At 43.1% G+C, this 21,608-nt stretch overlaps 1 protein-coding gene across 1 annotated transcript in view; it reads left to right on the forward strand.

Annotated features, from left to right (window-relative positions):
• eys (eyes shut homolog) overlaps positions 1 to 21,608 on the forward strand; it is a 506,958-nt gene that overhangs the window by 396,990 nt on the left and 88,360 nt on the right. The window lies entirely within an intron of this gene.

The raw sequence follows: 21,608 nt of genomic DNA on the forward strand, positions 1-21,608 counted from the left end.
GCAGTACAACTACAACAAGAGCCCTCTTCACATGCTCTTAGGTCCACACTGGGATACAGAAGACGGCAATGGTTATGGAACTCTTTTATTTGGAATTGGAAACACTGAATAGAATACTATTATAGAACACTGAATTAGATCATTTGGAACCACTGAAAGCCATCCGCCATAATGCATTATGATGTGCTTGTAATGCATGGTCTCTAGGACGTTGACACAATATACTGTAGCATTGATGATGGAGCTGTTGAAATATCATAATGCTGTTCCTATGAATGTCCTTCTAGATGTTTATGAACTGCTGTTAGCACCAATGTTATGCTTTCTAATGCATTATGTAAATGTGCTTATCATGCATGATGAAGAGGGTGTTCATAGGAAGCATTATCATGTAGCTTTACAGTAAGAATGACTATTGAGTGAAGGTGTAATGTGAGTAATTACATGATATTAAATTAGAAGCTGAAACTGACAAACCAGGCGTTGTGTCAGAGTCAGGTTTATTTACTGTAATATTGGTATATATATATCATTAAAACCAGGCGTTGTGTCAGAATCAGGTCTATTTACTGTAATATTGGTATATATATCATTAAAACCAGGCGTTGTGTCAGAATCAGGTTTATTTACTGTAATATTGGTATATATATCATTAAAACCAGGCGTTGTGTCAGAATCAGGTCTATTTACTGTAATATTGGTATATATATATCATTAAAACCAGGCGTTGTGTCAGAATCAGGTTTATTTACTGTAATATTGGTATATATATCATTAAAACCAGGCGTTGTGTCAGAATCAGGTCTATTTACTGTAATATTGGTATATATATATTATTAAAACCAGGCGTTGTGTCAGAATCAAGTCTATTTACTGTAATATTGGTATATATATCATTAAAACCAGGCGTTGTGTCAGAATCAAGTCTATTTACTGTAATATTGGTATATATTTATCATTAAAACCAGGCATTGTGTCAGAATCAGGTTTATTTACTGTAATATTGGTATATATATATCATTAAAACCAGGCATTGTGTCAGAATCAGGTTTATTTACTGTAATATTGGTATATATATCATTAAAACCAGGCGTTGTGTCAGAATCAGGTCTATTTACTGTAATATTGGTATATACAGTTGAAGTCAGAAGTTTACATACACCTTAGCCAAATTCATTTAATCTCAGTTTTTCACAATTCCTGACATTTAATCCTAGTAAAAATTCCCTGTCTTAGGTCAGTTAGGATCACATTATTTTAAGAATGTATTTCAGCTTTTCTTTCTTTCATCACATTCCCAGTAGGTCAGAAGTTTACATACACTCAATTAGGATTTGGTAGCATTGCCTTTAAATTGTTTAACTTGGGTCAAACGTTTCGGGTAGCCTTCTACAAGCTTCCCACAATAAGTTGGGTGAATTTTGGCCCATTCCTCCTGACAGAGCTGGTGTAACTGGGTCAGGCTTGTAGGCCTCCTTGCTCACACACGCTTTTTCAGTTCTGCCCACAAATTTTCTATAGGATTGAGGTTAGGGCTTTGTGATGGCCACTCCAATACTTTGACTTTGTTGTCCTTAAGCCATTTTGCCACAACTTTGGAAGTAGCTTGGGGTCATTGTCCATTTGGAAAACCCATTTGCGACCAAGCTTTAATTTCCTGACTGATGTCTGTCACGCAAAATGACGCTGGAGAGACGAAGCAGGTACGGGGAGTAACATTTAATAAATGACGGACATATAACGAGACAAGCACAGCGTCAGCAAACAAAAACTTAGACAAGAAACAATCAATGCAGCAGCAGGGAACAGAGCAAGGGAACAGACAAATATAGGGGAGGAAATTAACATGTAATAAGTGAGTCCAGGTGAGTCCATTAACGCTGATGCGAGTGACGAGAGAAGGCAGGTGTGGGTGATGGATGGCAGGAGCGTGTGATGCAGGGTAATCTGGCGCCCTCAAGCGCCAGGGGAAGGGAAGAGCGGGAGCAAACATGACAGTACCCCTCCCTCTTGGGACGCCACCCGGCGTCCCACCTGGGCAAACCGGCCGAGACATGGGCGCAGGGCAAGCCAGTTGGGGCGTGAAAGCCCGACGAACCGGCAGGAGCGTGGGAGCCTGGCGAGCCGGCTCAGGCATAGGAGCCTGACGATCCCGCTGAGGCAAAACGCCTGTCGATCCCGCTGAAGGGGAGCCCGATGATCCAGTGGAGTGTGACGTGGGATGGGAAACCGCCGAGCCAGGAAAACCTCTCGCGCCAGCCAGGGCGTGAAAGCCTGAAGGGCTAGCTTAGGCACCCCGGTTCCATCGGCAGCGGAATCCACCAACGTCACCAACAAAACACAAGACAAACAAAAAAAAAATTCCTGGACCGGCTGGGCAAGCAAAAACTGACGATCCAGCTGAGGCCCGAAGTGGGATGAGCGCCATCCGAGTCAACCGGGTCAAGGAAACCTCTCGAGCCAGCTAGGGCGCGAAAGCCCGATAAGCTGGCTAGGCATCCCCGGTTCCATTGGTGGCGACCCCGAACCGCTGCCACCATTCCAACCAGAACGCCAGTACTCCCCGATGCTTCGTATGATGGCTGCTGCATTCTGTCACGCAAAATGACGCTGGAGAGACGAAGCAGGTACGGGGAGTAACATTTAATAAATGACGGACATATAACGAGACAAGCACAGCGTCAGCAAACAAAAACTTAGACAAGAAACAATCAATGCAGCAGCAGGGAACAGAGCAAGGGAACAGACAAATATAGGGGAGGAAATTAACATGTAATAAGTGAGTCCAGGTGAGTCCATTAACGCTGATGCGAGTGACGAGAGAAGGCAGGTGTGGGTGATGGATGGCAGGAGCGTGTGATGCAGGGTAATCTGGCGCCCTCAAGCGCCAGGGGAAGGGAAGAGCGGGAGCAAACATGACAATGTCTTGAGATGTTGCTTCAATATATCCACATAATTTTCCATCATCATGATGCCATCTATTTTGTGAAGTGCACCAGTCCCTCCTGCAGCAAAGCACCCCCACAACATGATGCTGCCACCCCCGTGCTTCACAGTTCTATTTTTGTTTCATCAGACAAGAGGACACCTGAAACCCCACCTCTTTAAGGAATACCTAGGATAGGATAAAGTAATCCTTCTAACCCCCCCTCCCCCTTAAAAGAGTTAGATGCACTATTGTAAAGTGGTTGTTCCACTGGATATCATAAGGTGAATCCACCAATTTGTAAGTCGCTCTGGATAAGAGCGTCTGCTAAATGACTTAAATGTAAATGTAAATGTAGGACATTTCTCCAAAAAGTACGATCTTTGTCCCCATGTGCAGTTGCAAACCGTAGTATGGCTTTTTTATGGTGGTTTTGGAGCAGTGGCTTATTCCTTGCTGAGCTGCCTTTCAGGTTATGTCGATATAGGACTCATTTTACTGTGGATATTGATACTTTTGTACCGGTTTCCTCCAGCATCTTCACAAGGTCCTTTGCTGTTGTTCTGGGATTGATTTGCACTTTCGCACCAAAGTACGTTCATCTCTAGGAGACAGAACGCGTCTCTTTCCTGAGCGGTATGACGGCTGCGTGGTCCCATGGTGTTTATACTTGTGTACTATTATTTGTATAGATGAACGTGGTACCTTCAGGCGTTTGGAAATTGCTCGCAAGGATGAAACAGACTTGTGGAGGTCTACAATATTTTTTCTGAGGTCTTGGTTGATTTCTTTTGATTTTCCCATGATGTCAAGCAAAGAGCCACTTAGTTTGAAGGTAGGGCTTGAAATACATCCACAGGTACACCTCCAATTGACTCAAAAGATGTCAATCAGCCTATCAGAAGTTTCTAAAGCCATGATGTCATTTTCTGGAACTTAGTGTATGTAAAGTTCTGACCCACTGGAATTGTGATACAGTGAATTATAAGTGAAATATTCTGCCTGTAAACAATTGTTGGAAAAATTACCTGTGTTATGCACAAAGTAGATGTCCTAACCGACTTACCAAAACTATTGTTTGTTAACAAGAAATTTCTGGAGTGGTTGAAAAGCTAGTTTTAATGACTCCAACCTAAGTGTATGTAAACTTCTGACTTCAACTGTATATCTATATCAGTAGTGTACAGTAGGATCCAGAGGCAGTATGATGTTTAGTACTACCTGTTGTCAACAGTAGGATCCAGAGGCAGTATGATGTTTAGTACTACCTGTTGTCAACAGTAGGATCCAGAGGCAGTATGATGTTTAGTACTACCTGTTGTCAACAGTAGGATCCAGAGGCAGTATGATGTTTAGTACTACCTGTTGTCAACAGTAGGATCCAGAGGCAGTATGATGTTTAGTACTACCTGTTGTCAACAGTAGGATCCAGAGGCAGTATGATGTTTAGTACTACCTGTTGTCAACAGTAGGATCCAGAGGCAGTATGATGTTTAGTACTACCTGTTGTCAACAGTAGGATCCAGCGGCAGTATGATGTTTAGTACTACCTGTTGTCAACAGTAGGATCCAGAGGCATTATGATGATGTGTTAGTACTATCTGTTGTCAACAGTAGGATCCAGAGGCAGTATGATGTTTAGTACTATCTGTTGTCAACAGTAGGATCCAGAGGCAGTATGATGTTTAGTACTACCTGTTGTCAACAGTAGGATCCAGAGGCAGTATGATGTTTAGTACTACCTGTTGTCAACAGTAGGATCCAGAGGCAGTATGATGTTTAGTACTACCTGTTGTCAACAGTAGGATCCAGAGGCAGTATGATGTTTAGTACTACCTGTTGTCAACAGTAGGATCCAGAGGCAGTATGATGTTTAGTACTACCTGTTGTCAACAGTAGGATCCAGAGGCAGTATGATGTTTAGTACTACCTGTTGTCAACAGTAGGATCCAGAGGCAGTATGATGTTTAGTACTACCTGTTGTCAACAGTAGGATCCAGAGGCAGTATGATGTTTAGTACTATCTGTTGTCAACAGTAGGATCCAGAGGCAGTATGATGTTTAGTACTATCTGTTGTCAACAGTAGGATCCAGAGGCAGTATGATGTTTAGTACTACCTGTTGTCAACAGTAGGATCCAGAGGCAGTATGATGTTTAGTACTACCTGTTGTCAACAGTAGGATCCAGAGGCAGTATGATGTTTAGTACTACCTGTTGTCAACAGTAGGATCCAGAGGCAGTATGATGTTTAGTACTACCTGTTGTCAACAGTAGGATCCAGAGGCAGTATGATGTTTAGTACTACCTGTTGTCAACAGTAGGATCCAGAGGCAGTATGATGTTTAGTACTACCTGTTGTCAACAGTAGGATCCAGAGGCAGTATGATGTTTAGTACTACCTGTTGTCAACAGTAGGATCCAGAGGCAGTATGATGTTTAGTACTACCTGTTGTCAACAGTAGGATCCAGAGGCAGTATGATGTTTAGTACTACCTGTTGTCAACAGTAGGATCCAGAGGCAGTATGATGTTTAGTACTACCTGTTGTCAACAGTAGGATCCAGAGGCAGTATGATGTTTAGTACTATCTGTTGTCAACAGTAGGATCCAGAGGCAGTATGATGTTTAGTACTATCTGTTGTCAACAGTAGGATCCAGAGGCAGTATGATGTTTAGTACTATCTGTTGTCAACAGTAGGATCCAGAGGCAGTATGATGTTTAGTACTACCTGTTGTCAACAGTAGGATCCAGAGGCAGTATGATGTTTAGTACTACCTGTTGTCAACAGTAGGATCCAGAGGCAGTATGATGTTTAGTACTATCTGTTGTCAACAGTAGGATCCAGAGGCAGTATGATGTTTAGTACTACCTGTTGTCAACAGTAGGATCCAGAGGCAGTATGATGTTTAGTACTACCTGTTGTCAACAGTAGGATCCAGAGGCAGTATGATGTTTAGTACTATCTGTTGTCAACAGTAGGATCCAGAGGCAGTATGATGTTTAGTACTATCTGTTGTCAACAGTAGGATCCAGAGGCAGTATGATGTTTAGTACTACCTGTTGTCAACAGTAGGATCCAGAGGCAGTATGATGTTTAGTACTACCTGTTGTCAACAGTAGGATCCAGAGGCAGTATGATGTTTAGTACTACCTGTTGTCAACAGTAGGATCCAGAGGCAGTATGATGTTTAGTACTATCTGTTGTCAACAGTAGGATCCAGAGGCAGTATGATGTTTAGTACTACCTGTTGTCAACAGTAGGATCCAGAGGCAGTATGATGTTTAGTACTACCTGTTGTCAACAGTAGGATCCAGAGGCAGTATGATGTTTAGTACTACCTGTTGTCAACAGTAGGATCCAGAGGCAGTATGATGTTTAGTACTACCTGTTGTCAACAGTAGGATCCAGAGGCAGTATGATGTTTAGTACTATCTGTTGTCAACAGTAGGATCCAGAGGCAGTATGATGTTTAGTACTACCTGTTGTCAACAGTAGGATCCAGAGGCAGTATGATGTTTAGTACTACCTGTTGTCAACAGTAGGATCCAGAGGCAGTATGATGTTTAGTACTATCTGTTGTCAACAGTAGGATCCAGAGGCAGTATGATGTTTAGTACTACCTGTTGTCAACAGTAGGATCCAGAGGCAGTATGATGTTTAGTACTACCTGTTGTCAACAGTAGGATCCAGAGGCAGTATGATGTTTAGTACTACCTGTTGTCAACAGTAGGATCCAGAGGCAGTATGATGTTTAGTACTACCTGTTGTCAACAGTAGGATCCAGAGGCAGTATGATGTTTAGTACTACCTGTTGTCAACAGTAGGATCCAGAGGCAGTATGATGTTTAGTACTACCTGTTGTCAACAGTAGGATCCAGAGGCAGTATGATGTTTAGTACTACCTGTTGTCAACAGTTTTAGAACAAAATAATAAAAGATCCCAGAAATGTTTGAGATGTTTACATCCCTGTTATTGAGCATTTCTCCTTTTCCAAGATAATCCATCCACCTGACAGGTGTGGCATATCAAGAAGCTGATTTAACAGCATGATCATCATACAGGTGCACCTTGTGCTGGGGACTATAAAAGGCCACTCTAAAATGTGCAGTTTTGTCACACAACACCATGCCACAGATGTCTCAAGTTTGGAGGGAGCGTGCAATTGGCATGCTGATTTCAGGAATGTCCACCAGAACTGTTGCCAGATAACTGAATGTTAATTTCTCTACCATAAACTGCCTCCAACGTCGTTTTAGAGAATTTGGTAGTACGTCTAACTGGCCTCACGACTGCAGACCACGTGTAACCACGCCAACCAAGGACCTCCACATCCGGCTTCTTCACCTACAGGATCGTCTGAGACCAGCCACCCGGACAGCTGATGAAACTGAGGAGTATTTATTTCTGACATAAAGCCCTTTTGTGGGGGAAAACTCTTTCTGATTGGCTGGGCCTGGCTCCCAAGTGGGTGGTCCTATGTCCTCCCAGGCCCACCCATGGCTGCGCCCCTGCCCAGTTATGTGAAATCCATAGATTAGGGCCTCATGAATTAATTTCAATTGACTGATTTCCTTATATGAACTGTAACTCGGTAAAATGGTTACAGTTGTTTAATTTGTGTTTATATCTATTCACTATGGTGAAGATGGTTTAATTAGTAGAGCTCCTGTCATGATCCTTTACATCCCTCCTCCTTGATTTCCCACCGTGTTTAATGGGTCACATCCCAAATGGTACACTATTCCCTTTATAGTGCACAAAGTTTGGCTAGGGCCTCATCAAAAGTAGTGCACTATATCGGAAATAGTGGGCCATTTGGAACACACAGGGACCCTACTCTGCCAGCGTCATAAAACAAGATTGGTCCGATTAAACACATTGTATCTATCAGACTGAAAGCAATATTTAGGGGGGAAATCAGAAGATCGGAAAATTGAGCTCATTTATGTAGCAACTGCTAATCAGAAACCGTTCAGTCCCTCTGTGATTGTAGGGGTGTGTCCCATTAATATCTCCTTTCTCCTGTTCACTCGTTCACTACTTCCCATGAATCTAGGAAAGCGTTGGATTGAGTTTCCACTATATTTCTTATGACAGTCCTTTCCTTGCAAACCAGTGAAGGGAACAAATCCACTTTGTGAGAAAGGAGAGCTAGTTGGGACAAAGTGTAGTTGTATGTATCAGCTCTGAAACCTTGAGATAGATACTGTAGGAGGTGTCTGAGTTATTCACTCTCCAGACCATCTGTATAGGCATCTGTAGGAGGTGTCTGCGTTATTCACTCTCCAGACCATCTGTATAGGCATCTGTAGGAGGTGTCTAAGTAATCACACCACACACACACAATAAAAGTTGAAAGTTGAAGCCCACTCTCTGGGAGCCTGTAGTCATTAGTGATTCCAGCTGCAGCCACATGAAGGGATGATGATGAAGGGATGATGAAGGGATGATGATGATGAAGGAAGTATGATGATGAATATGAAGGGATGATGATGATGATGATGAAGGGATGATGATGATGATGAAGGAATTATGATGATGAAGATGAAGGGATGATGATGATGAAGGAATGATGATGTAGGAATGCACGGTGATGATGATGAAGGGATGATGATGATGAAGAGATGATGATGAAGTGATGATGATGAAGGGATGATGATGAAGGAATGCATGGTGATGATGAAGGAATTATGATGATGAAGATGAAGGGATGATGATGATGAAGGAATGATGATGATGAAGATGAAGGGATGATGATGATGATGAAGGAATTATGATGATGAAAATCAAGGGATGATGATGATGATGAAGGGATGATGATGATGATGAAGGGATGATGATGATGATGAAGGAATTATGAAGATAAAGGGATGATGATGAAGGAATTATGATGATGAAGATGAAGGGATGATGATGATGATGAAGGGATGATGATGATGGTGATGATGAAGGGATGATGATGATGATGAAGGGATGATGATGATGATGATGAAGGGATGATGATGATGATGATGAAGGGATGATTAATTAAAGCAGAACCCGAAAGAAAAATTCCAGCAGTGTTCTGTATTATTTATTGGGGTGATTAAATATTGAATGAGTGTTGGTTTATCTCAAGTTGTGGAACTGTAAATGTTATGAGGGCCTGATATACAGTGGGGAGAACAAGTATTTGATACACTGCCGATTTTGCAGGTTTTCCTACTTACAAAGCATGTAGAGGTCTGTAATTTTTATCATAGGTACACTTCAACTGTGAGAGACGGAATCTAAAACAAAAATCCAGAAAATCACATTGTATGATTTTTAAGTAATTCATTTGCATTTTATTGCATGACATAAGTATTTGATCACCTACCAACCAGTAAGAATTCCGGCTCTCACAGACCTGTTCGTTTTTCTTTAAGAAGCCCTCCTGTTCTCCACTCATTACCTGTATTAACTGCACCTGTTTGAACTCGTTACCTGTATAAAAGACACCTGTCCACACACTCAATCAAACAGACTCCAACCTCTCCACAATGGCCAAGACCAGAGAGCTGTGTAAGGACATCAGGGATCAAATTGTAGACCTGCACAAGGCTGGGATGGGCTACAGGACAATAGGCAAGCAGCTTGGTGAGAAGGCAACAACTGTTGGCGCAATTATTAGAAAATGGAAGAAGTTCAAGATGACGGTCAATCACCCTCGGTCTGGGGCTCCATGCAAGATCTCACCTCGTGGGGCATCAATGATCATGAGGAAGGTGAGGGATCAGCCCAGAACTACACGGGAGGACCTGGTCAATGACCTGAAGAGAGCTGGGACCACAGTCTCAAAGAAAACCAATAGTAACACACTACGCCGTCATGGATTAAAATCCTGCAGTGCACGCAAGGTCCCTCTGCTCAAGCCAGCGCGTGTCCAGGACCGTCTGAAGTTTGCCAATGACCATCTGGATTATCCAGAGGAGGAATGGGAGAAGGTCATGTGGTCTGATGAGACAAAAATAGAGTTTTTTGGTCTAAACTCCACTCGCCGTGTTTGGAGGAAGAAGAAGGATGAGTACAACCCCAAGAACACCATCCCAACCGTGAAGCATGAAGGTGGAAACATCATTCTTTGGGGATGCTTTTCTGCAAAGGGGACAGGACGACTGCATCGTATTGAGGGGAGGATGGATGGGGCCATGTATCGCGAGATCTTGGCCAACAACCTCCTTCCCTAAGTAAGAGCATTGAAGATGGGTCATGGCTGGGTCTTCCAGCATGACAACGACCCGAAACACACAGCCAGGGCAACTAAGGAGTGGCTCCGTAAGAAGCATCTCAAGGTCCTGGAGTGGCCTAGCCAGTCTCCAAACCTGAACCCAATAGAAAATCTTTGGAGGGAGCTGAAAGTCCGTATTGCCCAGCGACAGCCCCGAAACCTGAAGGATCTGGAGAAGGTCTGTATGGAGGAGGAGTGGGCCAAAATCCCTGCTGCAGTGTGTACAAACCTGGTCAAGAACTACAGGAAACGTATGATCTCTGTAATTGCAAACAAAGGTTTCTGTACCAAATATTAAGTTCTGCTTTTCTGATGTATCAAATACTTATGTCATGCAATAAAATGCTAATTAATTACTTAAAAATCATACAATGTGATTTTCTGGATTTTTGTTTTAGATTCCGTCTCTCACAGTTGAAGTGTACCTATGATAAAAATTACAGACCTCTACATGCTTTGTAAGTAGGAAAACCTGCAAAATCGGCAGTGTATCAAATACTTGTTCTCCCCACTGTACATTTGGACTGGATACCCACTGCTGAATGGTAGGGAGCTTTTCAATGAGCCAAATATATATTGAGCTATATATTAACAATGGTAGGGTGCACTATTGTATAGTGGTTGTTCCACTGGACATCATAAGGTGAATGCACCAACTTGTAAGTCGCTCTGGATAAGAGTGTCTGCTAAATGACTTAAATGACTTAAATGTAGGGTAGTTATTTAATGACAGTCACTCTCCTACGTACTGCCGTTGACAAGCCACTAGGCAACTGTGTACTCATTATTGAGTTAATGTCCTCCATTGATATACTGCTATAAGGCCTTTGAGAAAATGAGTTATGTGTGTGTGCATACATGTGAATTTCTATCAGCTAGTGTGGGTTGACAGGTATTGGAACACGCGCATATACACACACTCACACACACACAAACTAACACACACACACACACACACACAGCTGATGCTGCACAATCAACTCATCCTAGCCTGAGGATATAGGAGCCATGTAAATGAGTCTGCATGATGGACCATTCATTTTCTGCGTCCCAAATGGCACGCTGTTCCATAGTTTGACCAGGGCTCATAGGAAAACCCATAGAGCTCTGGTCAGAAGTAGTGCACTTTCTAGGGAATATGGTGCCGTTATGGGACGCATACGGGGCACTTGGTAGAGCATGAAGCTTGCAACACCAGGGTTGTGGGTTCGATTCCCATGGGGGACCAGTAAGAAACAGTATTAAAATGTATGCACTCACTAGTGTAAGTGGCTCTGGATAAGAGCATCTGATAAATGTAATGCTGCTCCAAAGGCCACTGATCACGAGACCTCATCAGGAAACAACATACTGCTCCTTAGGCCACTAATCAGGAGACCTCATCAGGAAACAACATACTGCTCCTTAGGCCACTAATCAGGAGACCTCATCAGGAAACAACATACTGCTCCTTAGGCCACTAATCAGGAGACCTCATCAGGAAACAACATACTGCTCCTTAGGTCACTGATCAGGAGACCTCATCAGGAAACAACATACTGCTCCTTAGGTCACTGATCAGGAGACCTCATCAGGAAACAACATGCTGCTCCTTAGGTCACTGATCAGGAGACCTCATCAGGAAACAACATGATGCTCCTTAGGTCACTGATCAGGAGACCTCATCAGGAAACAACATACTGCTCCTTAGGTCACTGATCAGGAGACCTCATCAGGAAACAACATGATGCTCCTTAGGTCACTGATCAGGAGACCTCATCAGGAAACAACATACTGCTCCTTAGGCCACTGATCAGGAGACCTCATCAGGAAACAACATGCTGCTCCTTAGGTCACTGATCAGGAGACCTCATCAGGAAACATGATGCTCCATAGGCCACTGATCAGGAGACCTCATCAGGAAACAACATGCTGCTCCTTAGTCCACTGATCAGGAGGCCTCATCAGGAAACAACATGCTGCTCCATAGGCCACTGATCAGGAGGCCTCATCAGGAAACAACATGCTGCTCCTTAGGCCACTGATCAGGAGACCTCATCAGGAAACAACATACTGCTCCATAGGCCACTGATCAGGAGGCCTCATCAGGAAACAACATGCTGCTCCTTAGGCCACTGATCAGGAGACCTCATCAGGAAACAACATGCTGCTCCTTAGGCCACTGATCAGGAGGCCTCATCAGGAAACAACATGCTGCTCGTTCACTGCTCTCTCTCACCAGGAAATTATTTGCTCCATTATCAAGACAAATAAAGACCTAAAGCACCATCATATCCAAATGCCTGTAGCTCTGTACTGTAACAATATTATGAAGAGGAAGAGGAAGGTAGCTCTGTAGTGTAACAATATTATGAAGAGGAAGAGGAAGAGAGCTCTGTAGCTCTGTACTGTAACAATGTTATGAAGAGGAAGAGGAAGAGAGCTCTGTAGCTCTGTACTGTAACAATGTTATGAAGAGGAAGAGGAAGGGAGCTCTGTACTGTAACAATATTATGAAGAGGAAGAGGAAGAGAGCTCTGTACTGTAACAATATTATGAAGAGGAAGAGGAAGAGAGCTCTGTAGCTCTGTACTGTAACAATGTTATGAAGAGGAAGGGAGCTCTGTACTGTAACAATATTATGAAAAAATGTTACCTTCAAAAAAATCTGCCATGAAAAGACTTGCCTTGCGGCGTTGGATCGCTGTATGCTGGTGGACATTTCTGCAGGCTGCAGCTGGGATGGAGCTGGAGACATTTCTGCAGGCAGCAGCTGGGATGGAGCTGGAGACATTTCTGCAGGCTGCAGCTGGGATGGAGCTGGAGACATTTCTGCAGGCTGCAGCTGGGATGGAGCTGGAGACATTTCTGCAGGCTGCAGCTGGGATGGAGCTGGAGACATTTCTGCAGGCTGCAGCTGGGATGGAGCTGGAGACATTTCTGCAGGCTGCAGCTGGGATGGAGCTGGAGACATTTCTGCAGGCTGCAGCTGGGATGGAGCTGGAGACATTTCTGCAGGCTGCAGCTGGGATGGAGCTGGAGACATTTCTGCAGGCTGCAGCTGGGATGGAGCTGGAGACATTTCTGCAGGCTGCAGCTGGGATGGAGCTGGAGACATTTCTGCAGGCTGCAGCTGGGTGGAGCTGGAGAATTGTTGTTCCCTTATTTTTATTTTGTTTGCTTAAAAAAAAACAGCCGTTGCAATATTCATAAACTGATGATCGTTCCATGACCACACGCTACACACACACACACACACACACACACACACACACACACACACACACACACACACACACACACACACACACACACACACACACACACACACACAAAAATACGGTACTATGGTGCTTTGAAAGAGCCTTATGGTGCTCTTTCATTGTTTCATTAGTCACACACACACACACCACACACACACGCTTCACGCTGTCTAAACGTCAGTTTAATTTTCACGTTTTCCAGTCTTCGTAGGACATTAATTCATCAATCTGTATGCAGATCGGCCCCTTATAACTTCAATTCAACCTGTAATTATTCCTACCTGGGAGTACGTCCCAAATGGAACCCTATTCCCTGTTTTAGTGCACTAGTATTGAAAAGGATTGCACTATGTAGGGAATAGGGTGCCATTTAGGATGTAGGCTTCTTGGAGTCATATGGTTGGTGATTGGCTTCAGGTATCCTGCTGGAAGGCTTCTGCAAATTAGCCCACACACACACACACACACACACACACACACACACAAACACACACACACACAGAGTGAGAGAGAGAGAGGCCCATTGCCCTGATTGCTCACATCTGGTCATTAAACCTGTATGTGTTTTCTGCCAGAGAAGTGGTGCTGCAATCACAAGATGGACAGAGGAAGAAGTGGCACCACCTGCATAGCAAACTACAATCTGATTGATCCCTGGGTTAATTACTGGGCTCTGATTGGCTCTATAGGGGTTATTAACAGTTCTTTGTTATAGGCTGCTGTACAGGTGTTGGATCTGAATTTGACCAGTATTGTTCACAGCAAAATAATCCTGCAGCAACAGGATTTGAACACTGACACTTTTCCGCCGATGTAATGTTGTTTGATCCGTAGTTAGGCTATTATCTGGCCCAAATCAGAGCCACATGAAACGTGCAGTACTGTTAATATAACCGTGTGGGTTTTCAGTGAATATACGTAAATCACGAAGCTCATCTGCAGGAAAATTATCAGCGATCAAAGTAAGATCCTACATGTGTAGTGACACCCTGAGTCCAAACAGAGGACAGCAAGGGGAGAGTCAACAGGCACTAATGATCAACCTGTACAACTGATGTCATTCTCATAGGCCCCGTACACACTCAACCTGTACAACTGAATGGATTGTGGTAGAGGTAGTCTGATAGTGTTAGAGTGGATTGTGGTAGAGGTAGTCTGATAGTGTTAGAGTGGATTGTAGTAGAGGTAGTCTGATAATGTTAGAGTGGATTGTGGTAGAGGTAGTCTGATAGTGTTAGAGTGGATTGTAGTAGAGGTAGTCTGATAGTGTTAGAGTGGATTGTAGTAGAGGTAGTCTGATAATGTTAGAGTGGATTGTAGTAGAGGTAGTCTGATAGTGTTAGAGTGGATTGTAGTAGAGGTAGTCTGATAATGTTAGAGTGGATTGTAGTAGAGGTAGTCTGATAGTGTTAGAGTGGATTGTAGTAGAGGTAGTCTGATAGTGTTAGAGTGGATTGTAGTAGAGGTAGTCTGATAGTGTTAGAGTGGATTGTGGTAGAGGTAGTCTGATAATGTTAGAGTGGATTGTAGTAGAGGTAGCCTGATAGTGATAGAGTGGATTGTAGTAGAGGTAGTCTGATAGTGTTAGAGTGGATTGTAGTAGAGGTAGTCTGATAGTGTTAGAGTGGATTGTAGTAGAGGTAGTCTGATAGTGTTAGAGTGGATTGTAGTATAGGTAGTCTGACAGTGTTAGAGTGGATTGTAGTAGAGGTAGTCTGATAGTGTTAGAGTGGATTGTGGTAGAGGTAGTCTGATAGTGTTAGAGTGGATTGTAGTAGAGGTAGTCTGATAGTGTTAGAGTGGATTGTATTAGAGGTAGTCTGATAGAGTGGATTGTAGTAGAGGTAGTCTGATAGTGTTAGAGTGGATTGTAGTAGAGGTAGTCTGATAGAGTGGATTGTGGTAGAGGTAGCCTGATAGTGTTAGAGTGGATTGTAGTAGAGGTAGTCTGATAGTGTTAGAGTGGATTGTAGTAGAGGTAGTCTGATAGTGTTAGAGTGGATTGTAGTAGAGGTAGGCTGATAATGTTAGAGTGGATTGTGGTAGAGGTAGTCTGATAGTGTTAGAGTGGATTGTGGTAGAGGTAGCCTGATAGTGTTAGAGTGGATTGTAGTAGAGGTAGTCTGATAGTGTTAGAGTGGATTGTAGTAGAGGTAGTCTGATAGTGTTAGAGTGGATTGTAGTAGAGGTAGTCTGATAGTGTTAGAGTGGATTGTGGTAGAGGTAGTCTGATAGTGTTAGAGTGGATTGTAGTAGAGGTAGTCTGATAGTGTTAGAGTGGATTGTAGTAGAGGTAGTCTGATAGTGTTAGAGTGGATTGTAGCAGAGGTAGTCTGATAGTGTTAGAGTGGATTGTAGTAGAGGTAGTCTGATAGTGTTAGAGTGGATTGTGGTAGAGGTAGGCTGATAATGTTAGAGTGGATTGTGGTAGAGGTAGTCTGATAGTGTTAGAGTGGATTGTAGTAGAGGTAGTCTGATAGTGTTAGAGTGGATTGTGGTAGAGGTAGTCTGATAGTGTTAGAGTGGATTGTGGTAGAGGTAGGCTGATAGTGTTAGAGTGGATTGTAGTATAGGTAGTCTGACAGTGTTAGAGTGGATTGTAGTAGAGGTAGTCTGATAGTGTTAGAGTGGATTGTAGTAGAGGTAGTCTGATAGTGTTAGAGTGGATTGTAGTATAGGTAGTCTGACAGTGTTAGAGTGGATTGTAGTAGAGGTAGTCTGATAGTGTTAGAGTGGATTGTGGTAGAGGTAGTCTGATAGTGTTAGAGTGGATTGTAGTAGAGGTAGTCTGATAGTGTTAGAGTGGATTGTATTAGAGGTAGTCTGATAGAGTGGATTGTAGTAGAGGTAGTCTGATAGTGTTAGAGTGGATTGTAGTAGAGGTAGTCTGATAGAGTGGATTGTGGTAGAGGTAGCCTGATAGTGTTAGAGTGGATTGTAGTAGAGGTAGTCTGATAGTGTTAGAGTGGATTGTAGTAGAGGTAGTCTGATAGTGTTAGAGTGGATTGTAGTAGAGGTAGGCTGATAATGTTAGAGTGGATTGTGGTAGAGGTAGTCTGATAGTGTTAGAGTGGATTGTGGTAGAGGTAGCCTGATAGTGTTAGAGTGGATTGTAGTAGAGGTAGTCTGATAGTGTTAGAGTGGATTGTAGTAGAGGTAGTCTGATAGTGTTAGAGTGGATTGTAGTAGAGGTAGTCTGATAGTGTTAGAGTGGATTGTGGTAGAGGTAGTCTGATAGTGTTAGAGTGGATTGTGGTAGAGGTAGTCTGATAGTGTTAGAGTGGATTGTAGTAGAGGTAGTCTGATAGTGTTAGAGTGGATTGTAGCAGAGGTAGTCTGATAGTGTTAGAGTGGATTGTAGTAGAGGTAGTCTGATAGTGTTAGAGTGGATTGTGGTAGAGGTAGTCTGATAATGTTAGAGTGGATTGTGGTAGAGGTAGTCTGATAGTGTTAGAGTGGATTGTAGTAGAGGTAGTCTGATAGTGTTAGAGTGGATTGTGGTAGAGGTAGTCTGATAGTGTTAGAGTGGATTGTGGTAGAGGTAGGCTGATAGTGTTAGAGTGGATTGTAGTAGAGGTAGGCTGATAATGTTAGAGTGGATTGTGGTAGAGGTAGTCTGATAGTGTTAGAGTGGATTGTGGTAGAGGTAGCCTGATGCTAGTGTTAAAGTGGATTGTAGTAGAGGTAGCCTGATGCTAGTGTTAAAGTGGATTGTAGTAGAGGTAGGCTGATAGTGTTAGAGTGGATTGTGGTAGAGGTAGTCTGATAGTGTTAGAGTGGATTGTGGTAGAGGTAGTCTGATAGTGTTAGAGTGGATTGTGGTAGAGGTAGGCTGATAGTGTTAGAGTGGATTGTGGTAGAGGTAGTCTGATAGTGTTAGAGTGGATTGTGGTAGAGGTAGGCTGATAGTGTTAGAGTGGATTGTGGTAGAGGTAGTCTGATAGTGTTAGAGTGGATTGTGGTAGAGGTAGCCTGATGCTAGTGTTAAAGTGGATTGTAGTAGAGGTAGGCTGATAGTGTTAGAGTGGATTGTGGTAGAGGTAGTCTGATAGTGTTAGAGTGGATTGTAGTAGAGGTAGTCTGATAGTGTTAGAGTGGATTGTGGTAGAGGTAGTCTGATAGTGTTAGAGTGGATTGTGGTAGAGGTAGGCTGATAGTGTTAGAGTGGATTGTAGTAGAGGTAGGCTGATAATGTTAGAGTGGATTGTGGTAGAGGTAGTCTGATAGTGTTAGAGTGGATTGTGGTAGAGGTAGCCTGATGCTAGTGTTAAAGTGGATTGGGAAACCATATACATCCATAATGGACTGGATCAACTAGGGCCTGCAGTCATTCCCTCCCAGAGCTTCAGGGGCTGCATGCATTGGATTCATCCAAGCCAATGATGAATTGGAGAGAGAAATCACTTGAGTGTGTATGTGTACAGTATGCAGGTGTAGTTTATCATTCAACCCCCTCTCCTCTACCTCTCCTCTGAGGACTCATGGACTTACATTAGTCATTAACTCTCTGCTCCAACATGAATAGATGTCCTGTAATGCTAAGTAGTCGCTGCGTTGCTTCTCATATTCCATGCCTTGGCAAAGTCAAGTGATTTCTCTGTCTCTCGCATGCACGCGCACAGACACACTGTACACACACTGTACACACACACAGACACATACACACCACCATATGTTAATGATGTATGTACATCTCTGGCTTCCTGGGTGCCCTCGTTTCCTTCATTCGTTAATCCTGAGTGAATAAATACCTTAAATCATTGTATAATCTAGTACCTTTGTTGACCAGAGTTACAGTATAGACTACCCATTATTGTACCCTAGTAAGTAAATCATTATTACCCTGTAGTAAGTACATATATACTGCATGATAATAGTAGTCGTGTATAATATAGTATATTTGTGGCCCTACAGAACGTATTGACCATAATGTTACAATGCACACTGTTCAAATAAAGGTGCTTAGCAGTTTGAACCCTGGATGTCACATGACTGGGAATACAGATATACATCTGTTGGTCACAGATTTCACATGACTGGGAATACAGATATACATCTGTTGGTCACAGATTTCACATGACTGGGAATACAGATATACATCTGTTGGTCACAGATTTCACATGACTGAGAATACAGATATACATCTGTTGGTCACAGATTTCACATGACTGGGAATACAGATATACATCTGTTGGTCACAGATTTCACATGACTGGGAATACAGATATACATCTGTTGGTCACAGATTTCACATGACTGGGAATACAGATATACATCTGTTGGTCACAGATTTCACATGACTGGGAATACAGATATACATCTGTTGGTCACAGATTTCACATGACTGGGAATACAGATATACATCTGTTGGTCACAGATACCTTTAAAAGAAAGGTAGGAGTGTGGATCAGAAAACCAGTGAGTATCTTGGTGTGACCACCATTTGCCTCATACAGCGCGACACATCTCCTGTCGTACCCGTCGATCCAGAGCATCCCAAACATGCTCAATGGGTGAGATGTCTGGTGAGTATGCAGACCATGGAAGAACTGGGAAATGTTCAAATTCCAGGAATTGTGTGCAGATCCTTGCGTCATTGGGCTGTGCATTATAATGCTGAATCGAAGTGATGGCGGTGGAAGAATGGCACGACAGTGGGCCTCAGGATATTGTCACGGTATCTCTGTGCATTCAAATTGCCATCGTTAAAATGCAATTGTGTACGTTGTCCGTAGCTTATGCCTGCGCATACCATTACCCGACCGCCACCATGGGGCACTCTGTTCACAACCTTGACATCAGAGAACCTGTGATCTTTTACTTCAGGAAACATGGGTCCAACACTTTACCTGTTGCATTTATATTTTTGTTCAGTGTAGATCGGTGATATAAATGTTGTGTTCAGATCAGATGACCATGATTTGGTTAAGAGCAAGAAGGACAACTGCTTGATGCATGGCTGCATGTATATAACAAACACAGATGAAATGGAAAATACCCATTGATACAGGTACAGCATGCTCCTTCTGACACGACATTCAATAGAAACGGCTCTTCGTTCTCTGTTGACAAATCATTTTTATATCAACACAGGGACACAGCACTTTATATCACTTTAGTGTTGTGGAAAAACCTATTTCTGGACACATTATTCAAATCTCACAGTATGCGTCTCAAATAACACCCTATTCACAGCATAGTGCATGTAGCATCACACACACACACACACACACACACACACACACACACACACACACACACACACACACACACACACACACACACACACACACACACACACACACACACACACACACACACACACACACACACACACACACCCCAACCTGCTTCCTCATTTAAGGTGTTTATGTAGTAATGGCTAATGGCAGTACAGCTTAACAGTCTCAGTGGTTGTAATGGCAGTACAGCTTAACAGTCTCAGTGGTTGTAATGGCAGTACAGCTTAACAGTCTCAGAGGTTGTAATGGCAGTAGAGCTTAAGTCTCAGAGGTTGTAATGGCAGTACAGCTTAACAGTCTCAGTGGTTGTAATGGCAGTACAGCTTAACAGTCTCAGAGGTTGTAATGGCAGTATATCTTAACAGTCTCAGTGGTTGTAATGGCAGTACATCTTAACAGTCTCAGAGGTTGTAATGACAGTATATCTTAACAGTCTCAGTGGTTGTTATGGCAGTACAGCTTAACAGTCTCAGTGGTTGTAATGGCAGTACAGTTTAACAGTCTCAGTGGTTGTAATGGCAGTACATCTTAACAGTCTCAGTGGTTGTTATGGCAGTACATCTTAAAATGAACAGTCTCAGAGGTTGTAATGGCAGTACATCTTAACAGCCTCAGTGGTTGTAATGGCAGTACATCTTAACAGTCTCAGTGGTTGTAATGGCAGTACATCTTAACAGTCTCAGTGGTTGTAATGGCAGTACATCTTAACAGTCTCAGTGGTTGTAATGGCAGTACATCTTAACAGTCTCAGTGGTTTTACAGCTCACATGTTAACAATGTCAGTGGTTGTACAGCCCACATGTTAACTGGGGTGTTATTTTTAGGGCCCATTATGCTGTTTGTTCATTCACTGGTACCTGCTAATACCTCTAGCTAAGTAGTGGTTCCCTCTTTTGACAGAGGATGAAGGAGAAACCATAATGCATTTCATTTTACCCTCATTTTCCATTGATGCCAGACTGACAGCAAACAACCCATTACTCTCCCTTATGTTGTGCTAGTTAAAAGAGCCATGAAAATTACAGAGCTACTCTCAAATGGCACCCTATTCCCTACATAGTGCACTAGTTTTGACCAGGGCTCGTGTCCAGGCTCTCTGTTTATGGAATGGCAGCAGAGTGCTTTTGCAGTACAGAGACTATGTCCCAAATGGCACCCTATTCCCTACAAGCCCTATAGGCCCTGGTCAGAAGTAGTGCGCTATGTACAGATGGAGGGTCTTAATTTGAACAGAATTCTCACAGCAAAATAATCCTGCAGCAACAGGATTTGAACGTTTAGTCCATAATGTTACTTGATCGGTGGTTAGGCTAGTACTTGGCCAAAAGTAGGCTACATAAAAGGTGTAATACTGTTAATATAACCGTGGGTTTTCAGTGAATTTATGTAAATCACAAAGCTTATCTGCGTTTCCTGCCGTGCAGGAACATTCTCAGTAATAAAAGAGTGATCAAATTAAGATCCTGCATCTGTAAAGAATCGGGTTGCCATTTGGGACACATTCACAGTGTATTTGGAACCAACAGACAGTTACACTAGCTCCATTACTGAGCCATCTCTCTCCTCTCAGCCTCCTCTTAGTCGCCTCTCTCCAAGTCTGCATAATTTTCATGCTTAAATGGATTTATTGTGAATACCGCATATTCTTATGAGATTTCCCTTCCCTTGCTGTCCCTCTTTCTTCCTCTTGCTCTCTCTTCTGGTGTTTATTTCTCTCTCTCTCTCTCTCTCTCTCTCTCTCTCTCTCTCTCTCTCTCTCTCTCTCTCTCTCTCTCTCTCTCTCTCTCTCTCTCTCTCTCTCTCTCTCTCTCTCTCTCTCTCTCTCTCTCCATGTCCTCCTCCTCCCCCCTCTCCTTTGTTTCTCCCAACCCTCTCTTTCTTTCTCCTCTCTCTTTTCTCGCCTTTCTCTCTCTCTCTCTCTCTCATCCCTCTACCTCCCTCCCTCC

This window comes from Salvelinus alpinus, chromosome 3 (genome assembly GCF_045679555.1).
Source record: "Salvelinus alpinus chromosome 3, SLU_Salpinus.1, whole genome shotgun sequence".
NCBI classification, from domain to species: domain Eukaryota; kingdom Metazoa; phylum Chordata; class Actinopteri; order Salmoniformes; family Salmonidae; genus Salvelinus; species Salvelinus alpinus.